The sequence below is a fragment of the Trichosurus vulpecula genome, chromosome 7 (assembly GCF_011100635.1).
Source record: "Trichosurus vulpecula isolate mTriVul1 chromosome 7, mTriVul1.pri, whole genome shotgun sequence".
NCBI classification, from domain to species: domain Eukaryota; kingdom Metazoa; phylum Chordata; class Mammalia; order Diprotodontia; family Phalangeridae; genus Trichosurus; species Trichosurus vulpecula.
The window spans coordinates 172,937,187-172,950,786 of NC_050579.1; positions in this window are offsets into that span (position 1 = coordinate 172,937,187).

A 13,600-nucleotide genomic window follows, 5' to 3' on the forward strand; every position below is an offset into this window, starting at 1 on the left:
CTCATGGTTTTTATGCATGGATTACTATTAAAATAGTGTATTTTTAGCATGCCAATGGCTTCTCACAGCACATTACTATAGTGATGATGGTCACACTACAGGCACTCATGGCACGAAGTCTCATCTTTTGTCCTCCAAAGATAATATTTTCCACTATTTTGTGTGTTTATTTTGAAATTGAAAAACCACCCCTCTTGGAAGGCCATTAGAATGTCATTATAATGGATTATCTTTGATAGCCTTTTTTCTTAAATCTAAGACAGGCAGCTTTAATTTATTAGGAAACTAAATCTACACTATTTTCTTAACTCCACAAACCCTTATATAATCTTGGTTGTTTTGCTTTCTGAATGAAAAAAATGTTAACTACATAAATTAAGAGTAGAATGGATTCTATAGAATTTTTATGTACTCTGGATTTTTTTATGATGTTGAAAATCATAAGAAACATAGTTTCGCTTTTACTAACAGATAAGCAAAAAAGTTTTCTAGGAAGCAGGGAGCTATAGAGGTTTGACTTAACCAGTGATAAGTAGCAAACACCTAATACCCAGATGCCAACTTGATGCATTATCCAGGAGTAGGATCAAAAGAGTACAATATCCAGAGGAGGAAAATCTCAGGAAGGACAGCATTCTGGTCATTCATATTACTTACATGTGTGTCCATACATGATACCATTACATTCCACACTCTTCTCTCTGATGGTGTGTGTATTTGTGGGGAAGTATATCTCAGGCTTATAGTAAAATTGTTCTCTTGCTACTATTTTTACTACTCTTTCCATTATTTTCTTTGAACTGTGTCCTCTCACTGATTAGTAAAAGGAAAAACATTGGTGGGGGCTTGTGAGCTCTAGTTTTGAGTGCATACAGACGCATAGGGATTCTTGAACTAGGGATAGCTTTCCAGGATGACTCTACATGTAAGAAAGAGCTATGCCTATATTCTATACTTGTATCCCCTAGAACAGCACCTAATGCAGTGCTTTACATGTTAGATGTGCTTAATATGTGTCCTGAGAGTAGCAAAGACTTTGAGTGAGTGTGTCTCCCTGTTTTATTCCTCACCTCATATTAATGATCAGAAGGTTGGATTGTTGGGGTGGTTCTCTCTCTTTTTATACCTTTCAAGGAATCTTGAACGGTTTTGACATGGGCGTCAGAGACACATTTTTCAAAGAGACACTTTAAAGCATCATTTTGCTCTATCGAGTGCCATTTCTTTTCTAAATAATCATCCAACAGTAGACACAGTGAGAGTTTGCATTCCTTACATTTTTTTTTAAATTGTGTTACAGTAACCTGACATATAGCAGATTTTACATTGGGCTGCATTGATGTTGACCACAAAAAGGCAGGTACCGATGCTTGTTTTAGGAAAGTACTTCACAGATTCTAATCATCTTCCTAGTACATTAAAATTCTACTATCAGATTACCACACACAGAGCAGTCATCTTTTTAGCCAAGAATATTGCTGTTAATTTATGATTCTATAGCTAGTAGAAACAACCTGGCTGCAAATTTACATGCTCTGGGCATCAAATAAACTAATTAAACCGATCTATGCTGTAATTGTCTTCTACTGTTTACTGATTAAAAAGCCCTTGAAATAATGAGAATTCCTCACATTAGGAAAAGCATGGACCTTTGAGCCATGATGACTATTGATAGTCTCAGAACTCCTCCTGGAGGACATGACAGGTTAAAAGGCAGTTCAGTGTGATGGCTGAAGCCCTAGACCATGTGTCAGGAGGTATCTCTTATGTTTGGGGCTCCAGTTTCTTATGTTAAGCAAGCAGTCCCATGTTCATGTTTGAGTTAATAAGATTATTGATAGCCAAATCATTCCCCTAACCCTTCATTTAAACTTGCAAGGATGCTCTGCAGACTGATTAGAAGAGTGTCTTTATCATGTGCTGAGCCCTAATAGGGAGACCACTTATAAATACTATAAATGGGTTATCAGATTATAATTTAAAATTACCATAATGTGAATGGTCTCTCTGAATGAGGGTAGTTACAGCTTACAGTCTTACATAACTAATGATAACAATGATTGTAAACAGCAGAACATTCACACATAAATATATACAGAATAAATACTAAAAAATAATTAAACATAAATACAAGTTAGTTTGGGAGGGAAGGCACTAGCACTAGCAGTTAATAGTAGCAGCAAGTAAAAAGCAATGCATGAGCTATGTCTTGAAGGACATAAGATATTCTATGACATAGCCAAAGTTTATTCTAGTTGGGAGGATGCATGAATAATAGAGAGATGACAAGTTTGGCTGGATTACAGAGTGGTAAGCATAATGGAAGGAAGATGGACATAGACATAATAAGATACCATAAGGCCTGAAAGATAAAAGTCTCATAACCAGTGAACCTCACACTATAGGAGGGAAAATAATTATTTATGAAGCACCTACTGTGTGCGAGCACACAGTGCTAAGCACTTTAAAAATATTATCCTATTTGATCCATCACAACAATCAGGTGAGGTAGGTGTTATTTATCCCCATGTCATAGTTGAAGAAATAGAGGTAAACAAAGGTTAAGTCACTTGCCCAGGTCACAGAGTAAGTGATAAGGATTTGAACTCAGCTTCTTCCTGACTCCAGGCCTGGCACTCATACACTGTTTTACCTACCTGCCCTTGCTGGCTTGAGAGAAAATGCTGGGAAAACTAAAAAGCAGTTTGACAGAATTTATGTTTAGAGCAACATCTTATGCCATTTTTATAATAAACTTCAAGTAGAGACACATCCTAAAAATAAAAGTTTACATAAGTAGAAGAGACTAAAAGGAGGTATTTTGCAAAACTGTAGCTTTAGAGACAATTCTTAACTGATCAGAAATGGGGTAACTGATTAGAATGTAGTAAGCTTCTCAAGGGCAGGAACTGTTTTATTTTTCTTTCTTTTTTTTTGGAGGGGTGAAGGCAGGGCACTTGGGGTTAAGTAACTTGCCCAAGGTCACACAGCTAGTAAGTGTGCCAAGTGTCTGAGGCCAGATTTGAACTCAGGTCCTCCTGACTCCAGGGCCAGTGCTCTACTCACTGCACCACCTAGCTGCCCCCGACTGTTTTATTTTCACTAAAATAGTCACTAAATATGATGTACTATTTGATCTGGTAATATTAGAACTAGACCTATGCCTCTAAGATATTAAAAGACAGAAGGAAAGATCATGCAAATTATATATGTGTATGTGTGTGTATGTATGTGTATGTGTGCATAAAATCAGCTTTTTTTGTGGAAGCAAAAAACTAGAAGGAAAGTTAGCACCACCAATGGGGAATACAATGTATAGATGCAATGAAATGTTATTGCCATAAGAAATGATGAATATGAAGGAATTAGAAAAATTGAGAAGCCTCCAATGAACTGATGCACAGCTAAGTAAGCAGAACGGTAATGAATGTATATAATAACCACTCTAATTTGAAGGAAAACAATAGTAAATTCTGGTCAATGCAGCAACCATTTGTGACCTCAAATGATGATGTGTTTTGCCTTTTGATAATAGATGGACAATAGTTACTCATGTTCTGACATGACCAAGTATACACTTAACAGTACTTATTACAAAGATAAGTTATACTAGGTATGGGGAATAGAGGTAGTGATTGGAGTGTGTGATGATTTTGGTTTTGTTGTTTTGTTTTGTTTTGTTTTTTGTTTTGTAAAAAGAAAGCTCTTTTACTAAAATCTTATTCCACTGCCTAACTAAATTCTGAAGGAAATGTTACTTTGTTTTGACCAAAACTGTTCAAGAATCCAGGAGGCATTATGATGTGCCTTTCTAGAGGGAGTACTTACACTGATGAATGCCTTGATCTTTTTTAAGTATAAAAGCACCAAAAGAAATAATTTCAAGAATCTTAAAGTAATCCTAATTAAATTGTATTGACTGTACATACTCAGGTTTTCATGTCTAATATTCACCACTACATTTCCCAGTTTTAGGACAAAAGCAATAAAAGCAAAATAAGTGGAAAATCCCTAACGAATTAAGTTACTACGTACACATGTATATACATATATATGTATATACATATACACACACACACGTGTGTGTGTGTAGTTTAGAGTTATTGGATTACAGAAGTCCTCAAGCTACCCACTTTCCATTTTTTTAGTGTGACAAAAATTCAAGACCTGCTGAACTATTATTCTACTATAATATTGTTTCCAAATCTGTATGAATAGCTCCCAGGTTGAAATCTTTGCCAAATTTCAGCCTTGTTTGAATTGTCACTGAGAAATCATTTCAGAAAAAAGACCCAACAAAGAAAGTCCTTATATAGCTGCTGGACTCAATTACCTCATGTTTACCTTCTTGTAAGGTAAAAGTATTCATTTATGCCCAAGGACAATTGAGTTGGTCAGCAAAACAGGGTGTATTAACAAGTGCTATTGATTAATAGCAACACCAATCATTAGTATCATCTATCTGTATCTCTATATCAATATACATAGAGATACAGATAGCGCTTTAAAGTTCACAAAACATTTGGCAAATATTACATCATATTCTAGTCATTCAAGAACCCTAGAAGGCAGTTACTACATTTATTATGTTCCCCATTTTACAGAAGAGGAAAATTAAGTTCAGCAAGGTTAGATGATAACAGAAGTGAGATTTAAACCCAGATCTTCCTGACTCTGAGTCTGGCACTGTCCTTCACATGCCATTGGCATGGCAAAGCATTTCCTCCTCAGTGTGACAAACTGGATTGTCAGTTCTATGCCAAGATTCCTCAGTAACTCAGATTCTAAACTAGTAAAAACAAGATTATTACTAATGACTTTTAGTAAGGTAATACCTTACCTTTGTGATTTGCAACCTATCCCTCTGAGTTATTCTGACAATTACTATCTATCCACAATACAAGCTTCTTCTGTTGCTTAGTCACTTATTCAGACTTTAGGAAAGTGCTTTCTGAAACCAAAAAAAAATGTTAAATCATTAGAATTAATTTCTTCTTTCCCAATCCATGTGTTTTACACACACATTCCTATTACTTAAGGATCACAAAGCTCGTTCTGAAAATATTGTGCTCCCCTTCCCATTTTATTAAAGCAGCAAATGAGGCATGTTATTGTGTCGTTTTTTAGTTATGTCTGTTTTCATGACTCCATTTGGGGTTTTCTTGAGAAAGATACTAGAATAGTTTCCCATTTCTTTCTCCAGCTCATTTTACAGATGAGAAAACTAAGGCAAATGGGTTTAAGTGACTTGCCCAGGGTCATACAGCAAGTACATGTCTGAGGCCAGATATGAACTCAGGAACAGTTTTCTTGATGCTAGGCCCAGCACCGTCTCCACTCACTGCACTACCTAGTTGCCCTGAAATGAGACATAAGGAACTTAAAAACGAGATATTCCAAAACACACGCAGAAACTAGATGTAGAACTTTGAGAACTACCCAGGAACTTAGAGAGGCTAACACTTGGTCTAAATCCCTTTTCTGACAAGAATTTTTTCTTTCTAAATCAAAGTGTATTTCAGCATTTAGTAAGAACTATGGACTAGTAACAGCCAAATTTTATGTTCAACACAATCAAAATATATAAAACAGTGACTCTGAAATATGAGTCATTTTTGGATTCATTAAAAAAGTGAAATTGGTAACAAGGAAAGTAAGACAAATTTATAAATCCACATAATACAGAACATCCTAAAAGTTTTAATAACGTTTTATGCTATTAAATATTAACCGCAAAAACCTTTTGAAACAACCTCTATGTATGCATGTATATGTATATTACATATGTATGTGTGTACATAGATGTACACATGAACCATCATTGGTAACTTTCTTCCTCATTTAAAAAACCAGCCTTTTACAAAAAGTGATTTATTTGTGACACATTGTATGACTGCCAATGCCAAGAAAAATATGATAGAATGTAATATATAGAAATCTTAGAGAACTCCTCGGGGTAGGTTTTTGTCAGAATTGTGTTTATGTGTACATATTCACATAGGAGATTTACATAGCTATACATATAGTCAGATATAATCGGCAAATAATATCACTGGTATGGTAATACTATTTGGAAGATAGTTTGATATGACATAAAAAGTCCTGACTCTGGACTCTGAAGAACTGGGCTCAAATCTCACCTCTGACATACTTTCTACTTGTGTAACTTTGGACAAGTCATTTAACCAAACTCACCCTAAATTTCTTCATCCATAAGATAAGAGAAAGGCAGCTAGGTTGTGCAGAGGATAGAATGTCATTCCGGGAATCAGAAACACTCACCTTCATGAGTTCAAATCTGGCCTCAGACACTTACCAGCTGTGTGACCCTGAGCAAGTCACTTAATTCTGTTTGCCTCAGTTTCCTCATCTGTAAAATGAGCTGGAGAAGGAAATCGCAAACCACTCCAGTATTTTGGCAAGGAAAACTCCAAATGGGGTCATTAAGAGAAACATAACTGAAAATAACAAAGATAAAAGAGTTGGACTAGGTGGCCTCTGACATACCATCTAGCTTTAAAGTTATGACCCTGTGGTATGCGTACAAAATGCATAAGTGTGGGATAGGAGATAGAAATCTGCTTTGAAATCAGATAGACCTAAGTTCAATTCTTAATCTCTGGCACATACTGGCTTGTGACCTTGGAAAAGTCATTTAAATTCTTGGTACCCAGGCAGCTTTTTAGACTATAAATTAATATACTCTTGGAGATATATTGCAGTAGAAGATATTCCCTTATTGAAAGCTCCCCACACCAATGACTTCATAGGTTGTAACTAGTAATAGCAGTAGTCATCAAAATAACAGTAATGTAACTCATCTCTAACCCCCTTTCAAATATATGCTTTATATATGTATAGATAAATATAAGAAACATAGGTACTTCAAAAAAATCTATAATTTTGATTACAATCCCCTAATACTTTAGTAGATAACCATTAGTCAGTATAGCCAAAACAATTCAAGGCCTGAAAAAGACCTTAGAATATAGATTTAGAGATGGAAGTGGCCTTAGAATTCATTCATTCCACTGTAAAACCTGGCACATAGGTGTTTAATGAATGCTTATTCCACCCATTCATCTTTGCATTTTACAAATGAAAAAGCCAAAGCCCAGAGGAGACAAGTGAGTCATCCAAAATTATACAGGCGGTTAGTGACAGAGCAAGGTTTAAACTTCAGAACCTTTGATTCCAAATTCAGCGTTCCAAGGCTGCAATGGAATTAGCTGTATTTGTTAATGAGTGAAAGTCAAATGCTAAACCCAAGCCTCAGCTTCTTGTTTTAACCTGTTAGAGATTGTATTCCATTTGAATGGAATGTTTCAAGAACATATGATGAAGCTTTATGATAAAACTTCAATGGGAGGAAGATAGTGGTTTTATCTACATATACATAGATACATCATAGATAAATGGATAGATACATGCATATACGTATGTATCTGCTTGTCAAAGAGTCATATAATGTATCATAAACAAGCCATTTTTGTAAGATTGTACATTGAGTACCCCTTCCCACAAGGAGAAAAAAGGAGAGTTTTTTTTTTTAACAAGAGAAAGTTACCAGTGATGACTCGTTGTTTAGAAACTTGATCAGGATTATAATGCTGTTGTTATGGGGTATGATTAGACTTCTTCCTAAAGTTTCCCTTTGTTAGATATAGCTAATGACAACAATAAAAAATACTCAGGATTCTTCTAGTAACAAATATAGCTCTTGGCCTCAGGATTTGAGAGTTGGATGGAATCTAAGAGGTTATCTGATACAGTCCCCTCATCTTGTAGATAAAGATACTTGAGATCCTCAGAGGAGAAGTGACTAGTCCAGAATCACACAAATATTAACTGGCAGTCTCAACAGCACTTTCAGAAACTATGCTTGGTCATTCTTTTCTTTGGCATGTATCTGTATATTCTCATTATATCTTTATACACTGACTATAATGTCACCTTAAAAAAAAAGTAAAAGTCGCATCTCAGTGAGGATTACATGATCAGCAGCATCTTTATTTAAACAGATATTTTGGTAGCACAGATGTTTACCACTAATCTAGTGTCAGTGATGGGCAATAAAGTATATTTCTAAAGCAAAGAATTGTAGTATGTGAGATACAAACAAACAATTAAAGTTAAGTCTATCAATCAGACATTCAAGGCTTAATGGGACACACAAAGACTGATTTACTCAACACTATTTGTCTCTAAATACAGTCATTTCTTCCTTTGTAGGTATTTGTTCAAAAATACAGCAGTCAGTTTACAGGCAGATAAAACACCATCAGTAAAAATGTATCAAGTATTTTATTATCTTTCTTCATCATTGTCAGGGACATTACCACTCCTTTTGAAAGGTACAAAAAACCTACTGCCCCAAAATAGCATTACTACCAGCCTCCCCACCATTAGTACCACTCCTTTGAATTAGATCATCGTGTTTCTTTTCCAAAATGCAAGTATGTTACTATATCATTAGTATCACTAACACAATGCGGCATAGCGTAGTTTAGTGTATTGGATTAAATAACTGTGCTTGAAAAACAGAGGTCTGAGGAAACGGGACATAGACAAGTATATCTTCAAGGAATGGGACAGAATGGGATCACATGGGTTTTGTAACTGAGCATAAGGTGGGAATTAACAGAGAAAATGTTCTCAGGTGCCAGAGGAGAGATATGAACAAAACTATCCATGGAAACATTTTGGGGGAGGCTCAAACATAAGACAAGCCTATATGAAGGCTTAAACAGAATCTATAACACAATTGGGAGGGATCTCATGTCCCTGGAATGGTGAGGAATTCAGAGCACACTGAGATGAATCTAAAATGATTTGTGCCCACTCACAACTTCACCAAGATGTAATTTTACTTTATCCCACAATACTTGGAAAAGCCAGAGCTCTCAAAGCTCTTGTACTTTCACCATCACAAAATAATGATTTTGTGCCTATATGTATTAAGTGATGTCCTTATTTAATTCTTCAGTTATAGTCCTGCATGACTCATAACCATATCAACAGTGATAGATTAATAGTAATTTTAAAAATAAGCCTTTGTTTCTGGGAGAAGTTTGGGGGTCATTAATGGAACTTGGCATTTTCATGAAGAGTATTCAGACTATTCTCCTTCTTCTATCTAATTCTGGGAGAAATGGATTGTTCATTTCTACTATTTGTCCCAGATATATAAACTGCTGGATGACGTGTTTAGGTTGTCCTGTGAGTACTGGATAGCATTTTTTATAGTGCTTTGAGTTTTGCAAAGCACTTTACAAATATTACTGCGTATAGGTACAATCATTATCTCCATTTTAGAGATGAGAAAACTGAAGCAAGCAGAGGTTAAATGGTTTGCCCAAGGTCACCCAGCTAATAAGTGCCTGAGGCTGGATTTGCCCTCCAGATTTCCTGACTCCGTACCCAGTGCCCTATCCACTGTTTCATCTAGCTGCCACTAATCTAAGCAACAGACATTATTCATTCACTTGCATTTTTCCTGAGGGAATGGACTATTCCTTTTTGGTTGTTTGCGGATTTTTTCCAATAGGCTGTGCAACATCCCAGGGATTGAGGTACACACATGATGCAATTAGCAAAAAGGAATAATTGGATGACCTCACCAACCATGGCAAATCCTTCTTCAATTTCAATTCTTCACTAGACTGAACTCTTTGAAAGTAAGGACTCCTTTTTCTTTATTTTTGTCTCTAGCACTCAGAATAACGCCTGGCACAGAGAAGACACTTAAGAAATATCTCTTGATTATTTCCTTTGTAACAGCAGTGAATGCCTTCGGTAAGAATGTATCCCTATTTTATGTCTTGCCTGATATTCACGATCATGTGCACTGGACAAAGTTATATCTTTCCTTATATCAGAGGGCAATGGAAAGACTTATGGTGGAAGTTCATAGGCTATAATAAAGAACAACCAGAGTGAAGGGTATCACCTGGGAAACGTGAAATCAAAAACAAAAAATGGCATGTCCATGAGGTGAGAGAGGGATAACACATAGAAAGGTTTAGTGAGAGGCAACTGGGTGATGCTGTGGATAAAGTGAAGGGTCTATATTCAGAAGATGAGTTCAGATCGGGCCCAAGACACTTTATACTGTGTGATCCTAGTCAAGTTAATCTCTGCCTCAGTTTCTTCAACTATAAAATGGGAGCTAATAATACACCTACTTCACAAGATTGTTGTGAGGCTCAAATATGATACTTGTAAAGCACTTAGTACAATGTCTGAAACATAATACAAGCTCAATATATACTTATTCTCTTCCTCACAACTACCACCACTAGTAACCTTACAATATCAGCAGCAAGAAAAAAAAGGCCCCCAGAAAATTGGGTGGGCCCCTTGGGTCATACTTGTCAAAAAAAATACAAGAATTGTACAAGAGAAAAAGGCATGTATAGGTTGTGATCTGCATGATTGAGATCACGGATCCATTTGAGAATTAGCACATGTATTAAGTACCAACCTGAAAGTGGTTCCATGTAAAAAGAACCACTTGAGCAATAAACTATAAAATATAAGTGCCTTCATACGAGGGCTACTTCCTTTGAATCTTCAGCAGGTAGGAGGAATTTTCCATTCACTTGCAGAGAAGGTCATACTCTTCCAGAGGGGCAAGAGAAAATAATGGGCTTTTCCACCTGTAAGGCCAATCTGTAAGTGAAAGATCTTTCCTGCCCATTCAATAGGCCTCAGGTGGGGCCAACAAAGGGAGGCCTGATTAGAGGCAGGCCCTCACCCTTTCACTAAGTGTGAGGTCCCAGGCTCACACCTTTTTGCTAGTTAAGCTGATGTGGATATGAAGCCTCAGGACCCTAAGAGGAGTTGCTAAGACCAGAGCCAATGGTACAGCGCACTGAGTGCTAGTCAATCAGATGCTGGCTAGGACTGTATAAAAAGAGATCCCAGAACTGAGAGCAGCAGAACTGGGAGCAGCAGAATTGAGAGTAGCACGATTCAGAAGCAGACACCAAGAAGACATTGAGCCAACAGGCATTGAGAGAGAGCCAGCATCAAGAGAGACTGCAGAGATAAGAGTGCAGAACAAGAGAGAGTTTTGGGGATCAAGGAACTCAGAGTCAGCAGAGCTGCAGAAGAGAGTGCTGAGTGAAGAGTTAGGATTTCTGAGTGAAGGATGGCTTGGCTCCTTGCTATAATACTTTGTTATAATTTTCTTGTTGCTACACTAAGGTGAGCTTGCTGGTTTTGGAATATAATTGCTACTATATGGAATTGGAATTACTGGTCCTGGGATTGGATTTTCTCATGTCTAAATAAATGTTATACTTCCTCTGCCCTCTACTTAGAGAATTTCTTATATTTTGTGATTCTGAACCATTCAGGCATGTTCTTGGTCATCCTCGAGGTCATGAATCTTGCCTTACTAATATACTGCCACAACCCTAAGATCTAATGACATACTATGGGATATCTCACACACTCACTTCTCAAATCCTTGTAATCTGGCCTCAGACCTAACCATACACGTGAAACAGCTCCTACAAAGGTTACCTAAAACCTATTAAGTTGCCACATCCAGTGTCCTTTTCTTAATTTTTATCCTTGAATTCTCTGCAGCATTTGATTCTTTGTCCATTTCCTCCTCCTAGACACTCTTTCCTCCATAACTTTACATGACACTGAAATCTCCTGGTTTTCTTCCTATTTATCTGGCCATTATTCAACCTCCTTTGCAGTTTTGTGAACTTTATTTCACTTTCTACATGTGAATGTACCCCAGAATCTGTTCTGAGCCCTCTTTCTTCTCTTGTACATCCTTTGTCTATGTGTTCTCATTAGTTCCCTTGGGCTCAACTATGACTTCTATACAGGTTACTACTGGACCCATATATCTAGCCCATCATTCTTCTAAACTATAGTACCACATCACTGAAAGCCTACTGGAAATATTCAGCTAAATGTCCTATAGGAATGTCCAACTTAATATATCCCAAATAGGACTCATGATATCTCCCTTCAAATATCCTCTTCTTCCTTCTCAATTTCTAATGAGGGTACTACCATCTTTCTAATCACCCAAATTCTCAATCTTCGAAATGTCCTCAACTCTTCCTTCTCCCTCCCTCATTCCCTGATATCCAATGATCACCTCAATCTATCTCTCATCCATCCCTTTCTTTTCATCTCACATAACCCCTTACTCAGGACCTCACTAGCCTCACTAGCCTCAGTTGTTGTAGTGATCACTTAGGTTTGTGTGCTTTAAGTCTCCCCCCTTTCCAAGAGAGGATGAATCAGCAAAATACCTTGTGGGAGAGACAAGAGGCAGCTTGTGCCAGGGGAATCAAAACACCACTACCACAACTTTGACAACCAACTCTCCTGACACTTACATGGAGATGGCCTAGGAACCTGAATCTAAGAGCCTACATAACATGGCCCCCCAAATCACGAGACCTAACTTCTAACTTGTTCCCCAAACCCTATATACAGCAGCAAGGCACCCTAACGAAAAGACTGGAACTGGCATGTGTCATCCAAGTCAAAGAATCGCCATAACCTTAGATACTACCTTAACTATCATCTCCTCTCGTGCCCAGAAAGAGATAGCATATAGGCTTCCACTCAAATATAGCAATGCCTCCACAGCACCATTGCCACTCCCAGCCCAGGCCCTTCAGTAATCACTGAGGGGAGAAATCACTATGGAGAAGGGTCCTTCCCTCATCAATACCAACACCACCACCTGTCTGCTAATTGCTACTGGCAGTCAGATATGACCAAGATTCCTAAAAGTGACAGGACTCCCCTTGCTCCTCCCTATCCTCCTATCTTCCCAGACTTCACAATCATCACTTTGGAAAGTAACACCCCATAGAAATATGACCTGGTAGCTGCTTCTTTGGGCATTTAAGTCACAGCTACTGAAGACCTAGAAAAGAAAGTTCTTGCCACTAAAGTCCTTCACTCTGTCAAATGTTCAACATCAGAAAATGATGCTATTTTGTTGGTAGGATGACGTTAAAGATGATGCATTGCCATCTGCTTTGCCTTTGCATCCTAAGGATCTCAGGACCTCACACGTACAAAAATATTTATAGCAGCTCTTTTTGTGGTGGCAAAGAATTGGAAACTGAGGGGATGCCCCTCATTTGGGGAATGGCTGAACAAGTTGTGGTACATGAATGTAATGGAATACTATTGTGCTATATAAATGATGAGAAGGTAGATTTCAGAAAAAACCTGGAAAGACTTACATGAACTGATGCTGAGTGAAGTGAGTAGAACCAGAACATTGCATACAGTAGTAACAACATTGTGTAATGATCAACTTTGATAGACTTAGCTCTTCTCAGCAATACAATTCCAAAAGACTCATGAAGAAAAATGCTGTCCACATCCAGAGAAAAAAAACTATGGGGTCTGAATGCAGATTGAAACATACTATTTTCTCTCCTGTTTTGTTTTTTCTTTCTTGTGGTTGTCCCCTTTTGTTCTGATTCTTCTTTCACAACAGGACTAATGTGGAAATATGTTTAGTATGATTGTACATGTATAGCCCATATCAGATTGCTTGCCATCTTGGGGAAGGGGGAAGAGAGAGAGGAAGGGAGGGAGAAAA